A 13555-nucleotide genomic window follows, 5' to 3' on the forward strand; every position below is an offset into this window, starting at 1 on the left:
TTTGTAATATGCTGTACTGCATGGTTCTTGTAAGGGGCATTGCAAGTTGCTTCGTCCTAATTTTTGGAAGCTTTTGGTTGGAAGGCATAAGAAAATCCTATGGGAGACCCACTCCCCAATAATGGGACTTATGTTTGTACTATGCTGTACTGCATGGCTCTTGTAAGGGGCATTGCAAGTTGCTCCGTCCTAATTTTTGGAAGCTTTTGCTTGGACGGCATAAGCAAATCCTATGGGAGACCCACTCCCCAATAATGGGACTTATGTTTGTAATATGCTGTACTGCATGGCTCTTGTAAGGGGCATTACAAGTTGCTCCGTCCTAATTTTTGGAAGCTTTTGCTTGGAAGGCATAAGAAAATACTATGGGAGACCCACTCCCCAATAATGGGACTTATGTTTGTAATATGCTGTACTGCATGGTTCTTGTAAGGGGCATTGCAAGTTGCTCCGTCCTAATTTTTGGAAGCTTTTGCTTGGAAGGCATAAGCAAATACTATGGGAGACCCACTCCCCAATAATGAGACTTATGTTTGTAATATGCTGTACTGCATGGCTCTTGTAAGGGGCATTGCAAGTTGCTCCGTCCTAATTTTTGGAAGCTTTTGCTTGGAAGGCATAAGCAAATCCTATGGGAGACCCACTCCCCAATAATGGGAATAATGTTTGTAATATGCTGTACTGCATGGCTCTTGTAAGGGGCATGGCAAGTTGCTCCATCCTAATTTTTGGAAGGTTTTGCTTGGAAGGCATAAGCAAATCCTATGGCAGACCCACTCCCCAATAATGGGACTTATGTTTGTAATATGCTGTACTGCATGGTTCTTGTAAGGGGCATTGCAAGTTGCTCCATCCTAATTTTTGGAAGCTTTTGCTTGGAAGGCATAAGCAAATCCTATGGGAGACCCACTCCCCAATAATGGGACTTATGTTTGTAATATGCTGTACTGCATGGCTCTTGTAAGGGGCATTGCAGTTCCTCATAATTTTTGGAAAGCCTTCCATTCACTGCTTAGGCCAACAGTGCACAGGAGACCAAGTTGCTATAAATGGAAAAAAAGGTTTAGTTAAGGCCCTCTGACCTCCATGTCATTTCCAAGGGGCATTGGAGTGCCTCGAAATTTTTGGAAGGCATTGCACTCACTGTATGCCTTATAACTGTGTAGCTGAACCGCTCCTTTTGTTACAGAAACATATCCTATAAGACATATCTGGTTGACTGGCCTGATATTGATGTGAATATTCCCTGTTCCTCCTGCTCTTTCTCCTTTGCCACTACCTCATCCATCATTTATCACCTGAAGCTTTGTTTTAACGGGAGTCATAGAACTGGGATAGTAGCAGGAAAACATCCAGCAATCCTCGGAGGAGGTAGGATATGCGCCAAAACGCTGACCACCTCAGGCCTAGCCGCTACTACATACATGCGCTTGCATTCCAACAAAACAAAGCAGATGCTAACTTCTATCATCCCCATCATGCTCCTCACCTTGGCACTCTCAACTCCCCTGATGGAGAAGCCAGGGCCCACCGGAGGAGTCTGGTTGTCAGGTGGGCTCGGCCAATGCTGCCCTAAAGCAGGCCAGGCTAAGAAAAGTGTGGGAAAGGTTACCGGGACAAATAGGGGTGGCTGGGGACCGAGTATGGACACCCGGCCGCAAGGCGGCTGGGGACTGAGTATGGATTCCAGGCCCCCAACGCAGCCATGATGTGGTGGCCAGATTCCGCCTCCACATGCCTAAAAGGCCCAATTTCAAGTGCAAGCAAGCAAGCAGTATAGTATTGCAGCCAGGGGGTGGGTGGGTGGCAGGTTGCATACTTGCGCTTGTGTTGCAAGGAATGGGGGAGGTACAATTGAACACTGCCCTGGGACTCGAACTTGCACGGGGATAGTTGCAAGTCTGCATCTTATGATGCGGCAAGGATCACTTAACATGGGCACACTTTTAAACAGTGACCTGGGTGTCAGAGATGCATCCAGGGGTCTTCCCCATGCTGTTCCCATGTCTTTTCAGCACTTTATGCATGTGTCACACAGCACATGGCCAGATAAGGTTGTAAAATGTTAAAATGACATTTCCCGGTGAATGCATTTGTCACAGTTGAAAGCAATACAAAATTGCAAAAACGCATAAAAAATGCTACTTGTGAACATAGCCCAAGGTGTGGAGGAGTATTTTGTTTTTGGTTATTTATTTTACCTTATACACAAGTTTTTACCCTGGAAAAGAAATTCCTTAACATATTTCACAGGAAAAAAGTTTCAGTTTCGTTTTTGAACGTTTTATTGTGAGCCCATAAAAGTGGCTTAATACCTCTGACCACGTTGTTGACAGCAGTGACCTGGGGGTCAGAAATGCTTCCTGGGGCGATCCCCATGCTGTCCCCATGTCATTTGAGCACTGTCACTATCGTTTTGAGCACTTGTTAGGCTTTTAAAAGACTGCCGGGGTGCCACCGCAAAAATGCTCGGGTCTACCATAGACTAACATTGGGCTCGTTGCTCGGGTCGAGCACCCGAGTATCACGGCGAGCTCAGCCCGAGCTTCAAGCACCCGAGCATTTTAGTGCTCGATCAACACTAGTTTCTGTTTGTTCTACAATCGGGTCCAGTTTATTATGAAAATCGGTATCAGACACGAGAAGGAAATGGAAGCTCAGCGTCGGCTTTGAGATAGGGATTATTATTTTGGGTAATTCCAGCAGCATGTCATTATCGTAGCATTTCACATTAAAACACCTGTCAAAATATCTCTTCTGTAACTTTCACAGTATCTGTGTTATGTTACTCAATCTACCGGTAACAACTATTTCTAGCGATACAGCTACCAACACACAATTAAAGGGACCTACCACGAAATAACCAGACGTGGTCGCAATGTAATATAGAGAGAACTGTCATAGCCCATGTGGTATTCTCAGGGCTATCCACAAGGCTACATGACGGATCCAAAGTTAAAGGGAATGCTTGGTCAGAAATGTGTTAAATATATTTTTGAACAATTTTTGGTAATATTTTTTTTCCATATCACAACAATGTGTATTAAGAAAACATAGCAGTCTTGCAATATGCATCCTGGCCACTGGAGCTACTTTGGACTCTTATGTTCATTACAAAAGACTTTTCAGAAGTCTCATTATCATCACAGACTGGATTATAATGATAGATAACACTTACTATACACAGCTGGTAGCACAGAATCAGCCAATCACAGTAGGTGTTGTCACAGATGAAACTACTCCCCTTCCCTGCACAATTACCTATGCATTACGTTAATTATATGCTTCAGTACAAAAGATAAGGTCTGAGTCAGTCTATTGCTACTAATGTACATGGAAGTATGAAATGTCACGATTTTTTGGAGCAAAAATGATGCAATTTTCAAAAATTTAGCTGGGAGGATGTAGCTGAGCACATCTGACAAATTCATCATATTTTATGTAGCAGAAATTAAGATAGAATTATTTTGCAGTCCCCGAGTAAAATTCTTGTGATTCACCAAATTAACCTCTTTATGACATATGATGTAAAATTATGTCATATGTAGTGTCCCTGCCTTTGATGTAAGCTTGCAAGTCCATATCTTTCCCGGAACATGATGGCTAGTTTAAACAGCCATCATGTGCCTTTAACAGCTGCTGGTGTAGTGGACCTCCTCCTACCACTGTTCACCTGTTAAGTCCCGCTGTCTATCTCTGACAGTGGAATTTAACATGCATCATCAGGTGGACGCATCTTTGCACGCTACTATAGGTGCACCTGTGACAAGATCGCTGGGCGCCGATGGAGTGTCATGACATCTGGGGGTCTGCTGAAGACCCCCGTGCCTGTCATTACGATCCTCCTGTGAAAGCCATCCTGTAGCTGGCGCTCATAAGAGATCATGATTTTAACTATATACTGTACAGCACAACCGATCAGGCGACCGCAGCTTCAGGTCCCCTAAGGGGACTATTAAATCCATTACAAAGTGAAAAAAAAAAAGTTTCGAAAAATATGGAAAAAAAAAAAAGTCAAATCACTCCCCTTTTGCTGGATTGAACATAGAGCAGTAGTATCACTGCATTTGTAAAATCTATCAAAATATAGTGTGAATTACTTAATCCGATCGGCAAATGGCATAACGAGAATAAAATCAAAATGCCAGAATTACGGTTTTTGGGCCACTGCCAAAAAATGCAATAAGAGTCGAAAGTGCCCCAAAATGGTATCAGTAAAAATGTCAACTCAGGGTGTAAAAAATATACCCTTATTAGCCCCATATCCTGAAAAAAAATTAAAAAAAATTCTTACAAAGTTCAGAATTTTTTTTCACCACTTAAATAAAAAAATCCTAAACATGTTTGGTATCTGCATATTTGTACTGAACCTGGAGACTCATAATGCCAGGTCAGTTACCATATAGAGAACATGGTAAATTAAAAAGAAAAAAACAACTGTGAAATTGAACTTTTTTTTCCAATTTCACTGCACTTGGAATTTTTTCCCCCATTTTCCAGTACACTATATGGTAAAATGAATAGTGTAATTCAAAAGTACAACTTGTCTCACAAGAAACAACCCCTCATGTGGCCATATTGACAGAAAAATAAAAAAGTTATGGCTCTTGCAAGAAGGTGAGCAAAAAACAAAAATAAAAAATGGCCACGGCGTGAAGGGGTTAATTAATTTAGCGCATCTTACTCATCATGACTGGCATGTAAAATGTTAGTCTTGATGAACCGGGACCTATAAGTCTATAACAGTCCCAGGCATTATTTTTTTCAATATATATCGTGATCTAAAAAATAATAAAAAAAAAGGTTTAGAAAAAATATCTTGATTTATAAAGTAGGTCATTCCCTTTAAATAGATTAAAATCGAAGCAAAAATAATGTAATAATTTCAAAATAATTTTAGCAATAGGGTTATATTAAAAATGTTGAACTTTTTGTCTTCTACTGCCTCTGTGTATCAAAGTACATGCTGTAGCTGACTGTAGAATGGGTTAACAGTAATCTCCTTCTGACAGTCCAGTCTGTAACTGTTTTTCTTCTGATCTTCTAAGTGGATTTTGATAGATTGAAAGTTCAACGTTCACTTAGCTATAAATCAGCTTAAAAGTTAGTAGATCACAGTCAACTCATTCAACTGCCTAATATGTACAACAATACATAGAGGCTGCAGAAACCAAATAATTCTCAATATTTCATAAACCCTATTACAAAATTTCTTTCTAGAAAAATATTAAAAAAATAAAAGCATTTCAGTTATACATTTTTGGCGGGCGAGTGGTGAAGCTCACTACACTTCCGGATATAATAGTGTAGTGAGTAGCATCTAAAAAGGAGGAGCCAGGGAAGAAAACATGCCTGTACACTCTGTGTGTGCATTGGTATTGACACTGAACAATCTGGTTTAGGTAGTGTCAGTGTGCATTCGAATATATGTGGGCTGAGTTCAGACAGTGCACAATCTAGGAAGCAAGCACAGTAAATTAGAAGTAGGGGGAAGCTTCCAAATCCAAAACCAGGGGACACAATGGTGCACAAATATCATGGCCACACCAATGGTGCACCGAAGCCCCCTCATTTGCATATTTTTTTCCGGCACTGTACCACAGACAGGTACCGAGTCCATATGATTTTTATAGATTCTAACTCTCTTATTGATTTTGGGGGTGATAGACTCCCTTTAAGTTTTTGTGAGGGTGGATAATTATTTTGTTTTTAATTTTTATAGCTGTTTTTCTTTATCGTAATTCATGCTATGTTATGGCTGAAGCAACACAGACAATCTTTCTGTCGACACCTTGAGCCTGTGCTTTATGGTCGGCTTCTCTGTCCGCCGAGCCACAGCAGATACACCTTTTCTCTGCGTGTTTACTTTCTGTTACCCTAAGCAAGGATAACATGTGTTTTCATTTACTCATTTGTCTGCCCTATCACCTTTCGGGTGCAGCTTTATATATTTTCCTCCTGCTGGTATTTCCTGCTAGTGATAATTTCATTTAGATGTCCAGCCTTACTGATGTAGTTTAAGCCAGTCAGTGAAAGACCAGCTAGGGTTTATCTCTCTTCTGTTTATGTTCTTTACCCTGCACCTATCGTCTGTGTCTTTTTAGGCAGTTTGCGGCATATTCTCTAACAGTATGTACTCAATACTTTATTTTATATTTCGTGGTTTGTTTTACTCACTCTGGGATCTCTTTCTATTTCAGCACACTTTCTCTTCTGTAGGTAATTTGCACTCTGCTCTGCCCTCCAGTTCTTTTGCAGGAACGTGAAGCGCTCGACACAATTTCAGGCAGTATAGATCCGAGTTGCCATTATTTAAGCTGTGGTTCGATCTATCTCACACATGAATAACTAGGGACTGTGGGGTCAGTATCTCTAGTCTGTACGGGAACTGGCAGGGTCAGTTGCAGTTTTAGTGTGTTACCTATTTTCCTAAATGAGTTGCTACTCTATCATAACACTTTCTTTTTAGACTCACAAGATATATTTAGTTGAAATTCATGGAGCTAAGTTGAGGGTCATTTCTCTTTTTATTTTTGTCTGCTTTGGACAATCTCATTTTCTTAGAATGGTCAAGTGATGAGAAGCTGATCACAAGATCCAGGTAATCACTGTAATCTATGGAAGAATCCAAAGTGTTTAATTTGCCTGCAGCACAACCGCAGGGGACATTAAGTATTACACTATTCTTGGAGAAATCAATGGACTGTCTATGTAACGCTGTTAAGTGCCCAGTCCTCCAGAACAAGATATGTTCTTTGCAGAGAGTAGTGAAGAAAAGATCTCCTTCTTTTAAAGAGGGTTTCTCATCTCATCATATTATATATAAAACAACCCAAACCCCATATTGTTTTTTTTTCATATCTAAATAAAAACTCACAACATTCTCAAGTGAGAGGATCTCTATTTTCCCTGTGTGCCCTTGATTTTGCTGTTCCTTGACACATCAGTATGTTAATATGTATGATATTATTGCGCCTCCACACAATACAAGGCCCCCATGGCTGGTTATGGGATATTGCTTAAATTAGTAGGATTCATTAGTGTGTCCAAAATCGTATTTTTGGTCAAGGCTCTTCTCAAGTTCCCCTTCTCATCCTCCATGATAACATCATCATGGCGGTGCAGAGGAAATAGTTCACTGTTAATCACGAGCCCAGAATGCAGCAATAGATCCCGAATGTAGAAATTTGAAGCAGTTATCAGCCACCTGCAAAAAAAATATGGTTGGTAAATTCTAGCGTTAATATGAAATATGTCTATGTTTGGCTAGAAAATATGATGACATTCCTGACAATTTTGGAAAATGTTGTGCCCCACATCCCATTTTATGGGCCATAGCTATTTCCATGTCCTCAACCTTGTCCAATGAGTGGGAGTCTGATGATGCACGTTCCTGATGCCACACACTAAAAAATATTCAGGGAGCTATACTTTCCAGGAGGCATCTGCAGTGAGATTTTCCAAATTTCGGGGAATCTGGCAGGTCTCCACATTTTTCCGTAAACATGATAGACGTAGTGCTGAGCTGTCCCATCTTTGAACCCCAAGCTACAATATAGGGAGTAGATCAATGATATCATCACATTGTAGACCCTTTGACTGCTTATGATATTGAAAAGCTAGAAAGAGCTAGGGTCAAGAAGTCTAAAATTACTTTGATCCTGGAAAATGGAAGCAAAACAATCACCAGTGGGCATTCCCCCTATATGAGAAGAAGACAACTGGATGACTATATTAGCTCTACAGAGGTAGGATCAGACAAAACTTGATATTTCAGCATTCTAGACAACGTTGAGTTGGGGAGGCAAGATTTTGAGGTCATTGGTCTTTCTTTTAACGGCTATACTCACAAAATAGTGACAGTATCATATGACAAATATAGTCTTATGAATACAAGATCCTAACATGTTGGAAAATGAGCAAAGTTTCCTTCTTAGTACTGTAAAAGTCTGTGTCATATGACTGCCAAGTTTAAGTATAAAAACCACCAGGGAAAAGACAATTATATTGCCACACAGACAGAGAAGCCTTTCCCAAACTTCATCTATTCCGCACAAAGATCACCAATTACAGTTTGAAGGGTCAGCCTTGTTCTGAGCCGAACGTCTCCAGACATCACAATTTCATTATTTCTTTCCCTTTTCTGCAGTTTTCTGTACAGGGCGGACAAGCGAAATAAAATTCCCATTACTAACCTCTTTAAAATCTCTCAATCCATGGCGCAGCAACGGAGTGAGGTAATATCAAATTATTGTTTGGTCTCAAGCCACAACATTTTAATTACCAGACCCATAAAAGGATGCAGTTGAGTCTCTCCTGGTAATACCTTTAATGCATTTCACCTCTCACTAAATTGCTTTTTTTTTAGTTTTATACCTAGTAAACACTTATTTAGTATAATTTTTGCAGTGACCTGTTTTTGAGCCCGGCTGTTCCAAAGATGACGTTCATGTTCTCGAACTGGATCTTGTTCACTTGTTTCTTCTCAAAGGCTTTTGGAACAATGTGTTCTATGGTTTTTAAAATATCACGGTGTCTGAAATTATTTTCTGGCTGGTAGGAGGAAAGAGCAGTACAGAAACACTTAATAGAGTTGAGAAGAGAATTTGCACCGATGGGGAATTTTTTTCTATTGAAATGGACACTATCAGTTGCAGAAATTGTATCAAAAGGCAGGTTAAATTAAAGTAATGTCACAGGGGGACATAATAATTAAAGTAATAATAGTTATAATATTTTGAAGGATTTAGGTGAGAAAAAAAAAAGAAAAAGAGAAATATACAACTAAAAGGATAAAAAGTTATTTATTCTAACAACTGTCAAGGCCCCCTGGAGCAAGAACCTGCAGCTAGATTGGATACATAATAAAATTAAGTACTAAAGGACTGTATAAGTGCCATTCCAGTAGCTGGAATTGTGAGTTGAGAAGTTTTGACAGTCTATAGAATTACCCACGGGCATCAGTGAGTACATCAGGAGTGAGTGTGTCCAAAGTCTATATATTTTGTGTCTTTTTCTTGGCTCTTCTTTTTCTTATTATTACTCTAAATTCTACAATTCAATGTTATCACTCTTACCCCTTTCATTGACTTCTTACTTTTTTGAGGCTCCTTTAAAGGGAATTTGTCAGTAGGATCAACCCTCCTAAGCTGTCTATATGGACATGCAGGTTATAGAAAGTTGAATAAAATGACATCTTGATATCTGCGATCCTACGTCTAATCCCAGAAAAGTCCACTTTTTTAATATGTAAATGAGCTGTTAAGATCTATGGGCCGGACATAGATCTCCCCGAGAATCTGCCTCCAGAGCTTATTATAAACGAAAGAGGGAGTTACCAGTGTGAGTCATGTAGATCAGGAGAGCAGACTGTCAGTCATTACATGTCTCACACTGGTAACTCCCCCTTTCATTTAAAATAATCTCGGATACAAATTTTTGACCACTTTTGTTCCACGGAAAAGATGGAAATTAGGCACGCACCATATTTGCTCTCTAAGTTGTCCCTTTTCTCACCTCTCAACATTTTTAAAAAGTAATAAAAAAGTGGATGGGGTTACAAGGAACGTAGACGTCATGAATTTGGGAAGTTTATAAATATTTCTATTATACAGAACATAATTAAGTTTTCAGCCACAAAATAACCCCAAATATGACAAATTGAGTAAAATACGTTCACCTCTTTATAAATTAAGGGCTTTTTAGCCCAATGCAAGTCAGTTTATTTTTAATTTATGAAACATTAGAACCAGAGGGTCAGGAACAGACACAGATGTTACAAAATGAATAGGAAGAGTCTTTCGAGTGGCTTAGTGATTTTTTAGGCAGTTGTTTTGGAGCAGACCTGACTTAAAAGACTCTTAAAAAAAACTGATATGTGCACACTAAGCTTTTTTTGCTCAGTTTCCGGAGCAGAAATCAAGCAGAAACTCCAAGGTTTGAGGAGTTTTGAGTTTTTGAGTAGAATTTTGGAAGTTTTCTGCTTCAAAAACTCAGCACAAACACTCACTAAGGACTTAGTATTTTTCATCAGCATTTGTATGCCAAAACCAGGACTCGAACACATAGAGAAAAAATATAATTGAAAGATCGACACTTGTTCTTGGTTTTGGAGACACTCCTAGTTTTGGCATACAAATACTGATAACATATTACTGATCAAAAATACTGATGTGTGAATAAAGCCTAAAACTATTTGCATTATGAGTCTATTTGCTGAGTTTTCAGATTAGAAACTGATGAGAAACCTAACGTTTTTGAGTTTTGAGATTTAGAAGACAATTTGGAGAGTTTCCGCTAAGATTTTTCCCCGAAAACTCCTCAGAAAAACTCAGTGTGCACTTAGCCTAATACATGGAGTATTTCAAGGAGTTTTTGGAGCTGAAACCAAGTGGAATTTTTTACACTATGTTCCCATGATGAGCTTTTGGTAAGCTTTTGATGTTGTATATTTTCCGCACCATTTCTGCACACGTTAACTAATATAGGTTATTTGCATTTTTTCTAAAATAAGCAACGTAAAATACTCATTAAAAGCTCATCATGGGAACGTAGCTTCAAAATCCTTTTCCAAATCTCAAAACTCCTTAGAAACCTTGAGTTTCAGTTGAATATCAGCAAATAACCTAAGGAATGATGTTTGACAGAACTAAGCACTGGAGGACAACTAAAATCCACTAGGATGGGAAAAAAAAGTCTAAAAAAATTTTTGGACAAAATGTTAATAAAAATATGAAATTATTTTTATTTCTTAAAAAAAAAAAGTCAATATTGTTTTCCTGTTTGGGGAGGTGGACATCATATTATGTGATGGCGGGAGTTTTCCTTTAATTCCATGACAATCGTTAAATAGAGTGTTTAATAGATGTGATCATTCGACAAATGTGAGAAACTGGGATGACTGGCTGAGCTTCATGGGAAGTGTAGTACAATCGCAGCAGGAGAGCGACATACTACTTCTCCCTGTGCCGGATAATGTGTTAATGAGATTTCATATGAAATGAGAAGTGACAAGTAATGATCTCCAACAGCTCTGACTGCCAGCGCACATCACCCAGGCACCAGGGTAAAATGGCAGGAACACAGTTTAAGAATACAAAATAAAATGAAAAAAATAAAATAGAAAACATAAAAGTGTTTTTGAAGCAATCTACTTAATTCCGGTACTGCAACATCATCTAATGATTCCAACTTCAAAAAGCCGTGTGAAGCGAATGCTGTAAATTCAAATCAACCTTCTGACCTTCTACAGATTATCCCCGTACGCCAGGAAAAAAAAAAAAAACTCATTAAAATAATTCCGCCAAGTTGAATACGTCTCCGACGGTAATTTAACGCTATTAATACATTTGATCTGTATGCATTCAGACTCCGCTTTGGTTCTCTCTTTTTTTTTTTACAAATCTTTTAAACTGTAAGTAACGGAGACACAGATATAGAATGCGACGCGCTCCACTTATAATAGACATTCCATGGTTTCCATGGTAACAAGGTCCTCTTGACTGACAGACTCAGACCATTTAGTTTAGTTTTCCTTTGGGCGCCACTTTCTTTGCGATGTGTTAGTGCGCTGATACCGAGGCAGGAGAAAAATAAAAGAGAGCAGATAGTTGCATTGTTGGGATGCGGGAGGCGCTTGGAGACTGTGAGATGGGGCAATTGTGTTATACAGAAGGGTTACCCTATCTATATGTGTACAGTATGAGAATTCATCTGTGTGTGTATGTATATATGTATGTAGTGTAGCAAAGCCTGGTAGCACAGGGTTAAATCTTAGCTCTGCAGGTCTTGAGTAGATGCACCTGACTTGCCTTGACTAAAAACCAGGGCTTGTGTTCACTAGGGGTGTGTCAGTCTGCTGGATGTTGAGCTGAGTTGAGTGTGAAGTTGGTAAGTGTCCAGCCAAAATGTGAGCTGTAGGTGCAAGAGAGACCAGCCAGAGTTTCTCTGAATGGAGACTGCACGGGTCAGCTAGGAAAGCTGAGCAGACTGTGTGTTGGAGCTGCAGAATAATGTATGGAAGCTGCAGCCTGTTCAGTGTGAATTGTGTCTGGAGTTGAACACTTTTGTTTGGTACTGGAAGCTGCTGGAGCTCAAGCTGAAGAAGACACCAAAACATGGTAGGACCGTACCTCTTCTATGTTTAAAGGAGAAAGGACTGTAATCTGTGTGGGTGAGCCTGCACTGACATATGTGCCTGTTTATTTGCTGTTAAACTTTTGTGCCCAGAAGAGGCTATTTTTAGTTTTGAATCCCTTGGCGTTTTATGAAAGCAATAAAAATGCACCCGTTTGGACCAAACCGTATTGCCTGTGTGAATGCTACCTAATGCCTACCTGAGAGTGTTAATCCCTGCAGTAGGTAACTATGTATGCATATATGTATAATGTTATGTATTTATATATCTTGGTGTATGTATGTAATGCCATCTATAAAGTTGAGCAAATCTCAAAAAATTTGATTTGGACACATTCGCTCACTTTGAGATGGTCTGCGGGAAGTCACAAATCTGGAAGGAAGGGTTAAAAAAATTCACCTCTCCTTGTCCTTTCCCATACCTGTCTCGCCCCCCACTCAGTCTTCCGATCACCTTCTCTTCGGCCTTCTCATCCTTCTGAACCCTTCTAGATCTTCTCTGTTTTGGAACTGCCATTGAATTGGCCCACATGGCTGACATTCATGATGTGCTTTGTGCCCCAGATGTATGCTCGGGGGCCTAGTTATGGGGAGGGCCAAGGAAAGGTGAGTGCAAAACTACTTTCCCACAATGAGTTTTTGGTGATTTTTTTACGCTGTGTATTTTCCCAAAAAAATTCAAGTAACCTATTTTACTTAAAGGGGTTGCCCAGTCCAAATCGATAAGTCTGCAGTCATGCTGTGTGACTGCAGACTTATGAATCCCCACTGAGGGGATTCGCCAGTTTCTGAGCTTGGACCCGTATGTATGCATTATTCATACTCCCAACCAGAGTCCGTCTAGTGGGCGCGGCCTTGCTTCATACACTTGTGCACAACCGGTGAACCTCAGGAGGAACCAAGTCAATTTTTAAACTACACCCCTTCACGCCCATTTCCTAGTTTTTCATGCTCCATTTCCAGCTTCTCCATGTGGCGTCTCCACATTATGTTTCCCACCTCCCTGAATGAAGACACCTACCAGAGGTTTCAGGGCAGGTTGGTCTTGACCTCCTCTGTGAGTCTTGAAGCATTCCCCTTCTTTCGAGAACCTCCTGGATGTTCCGGAAGAGTTAGCAAGTATATCTAACAGAGTTCCACTCCACTGAGGCTTCATTGAGACAAAAAAACATTTCCATCTTCTTTAAAGGCCTACCTAATACATAAATGCCCTTGCCTAATATTTGTGCCCACGAAATGCAAACAATGGGTTACAATGTGGAGGGTGGGACCATGAATGAGCTCAAGGGGCCATGTCTTTTTGACTCTATCGAGCTTATTATAAAAAGCAGGTGACACAGATTAAGGCTGTGTGCCCACGATGCGCTTTTTAAGCGTTTCTGCAGCGGCAAAAACGCTGCAACAAACGCTTAAAAACCGC

Source organism: Phyllobates terribilis, unplaced genomic scaffold (genome assembly GCF_046119375.1).
Source record: "Phyllobates terribilis strain yellow unplaced genomic scaffold, ASM4611937v1 Scaffold_12__6_contigs__length_324123572, whole genome shotgun sequence".
NCBI lineage: Eukaryota > Metazoa > Chordata > Amphibia > Anura > Dendrobatidae > Phyllobates > Phyllobates terribilis.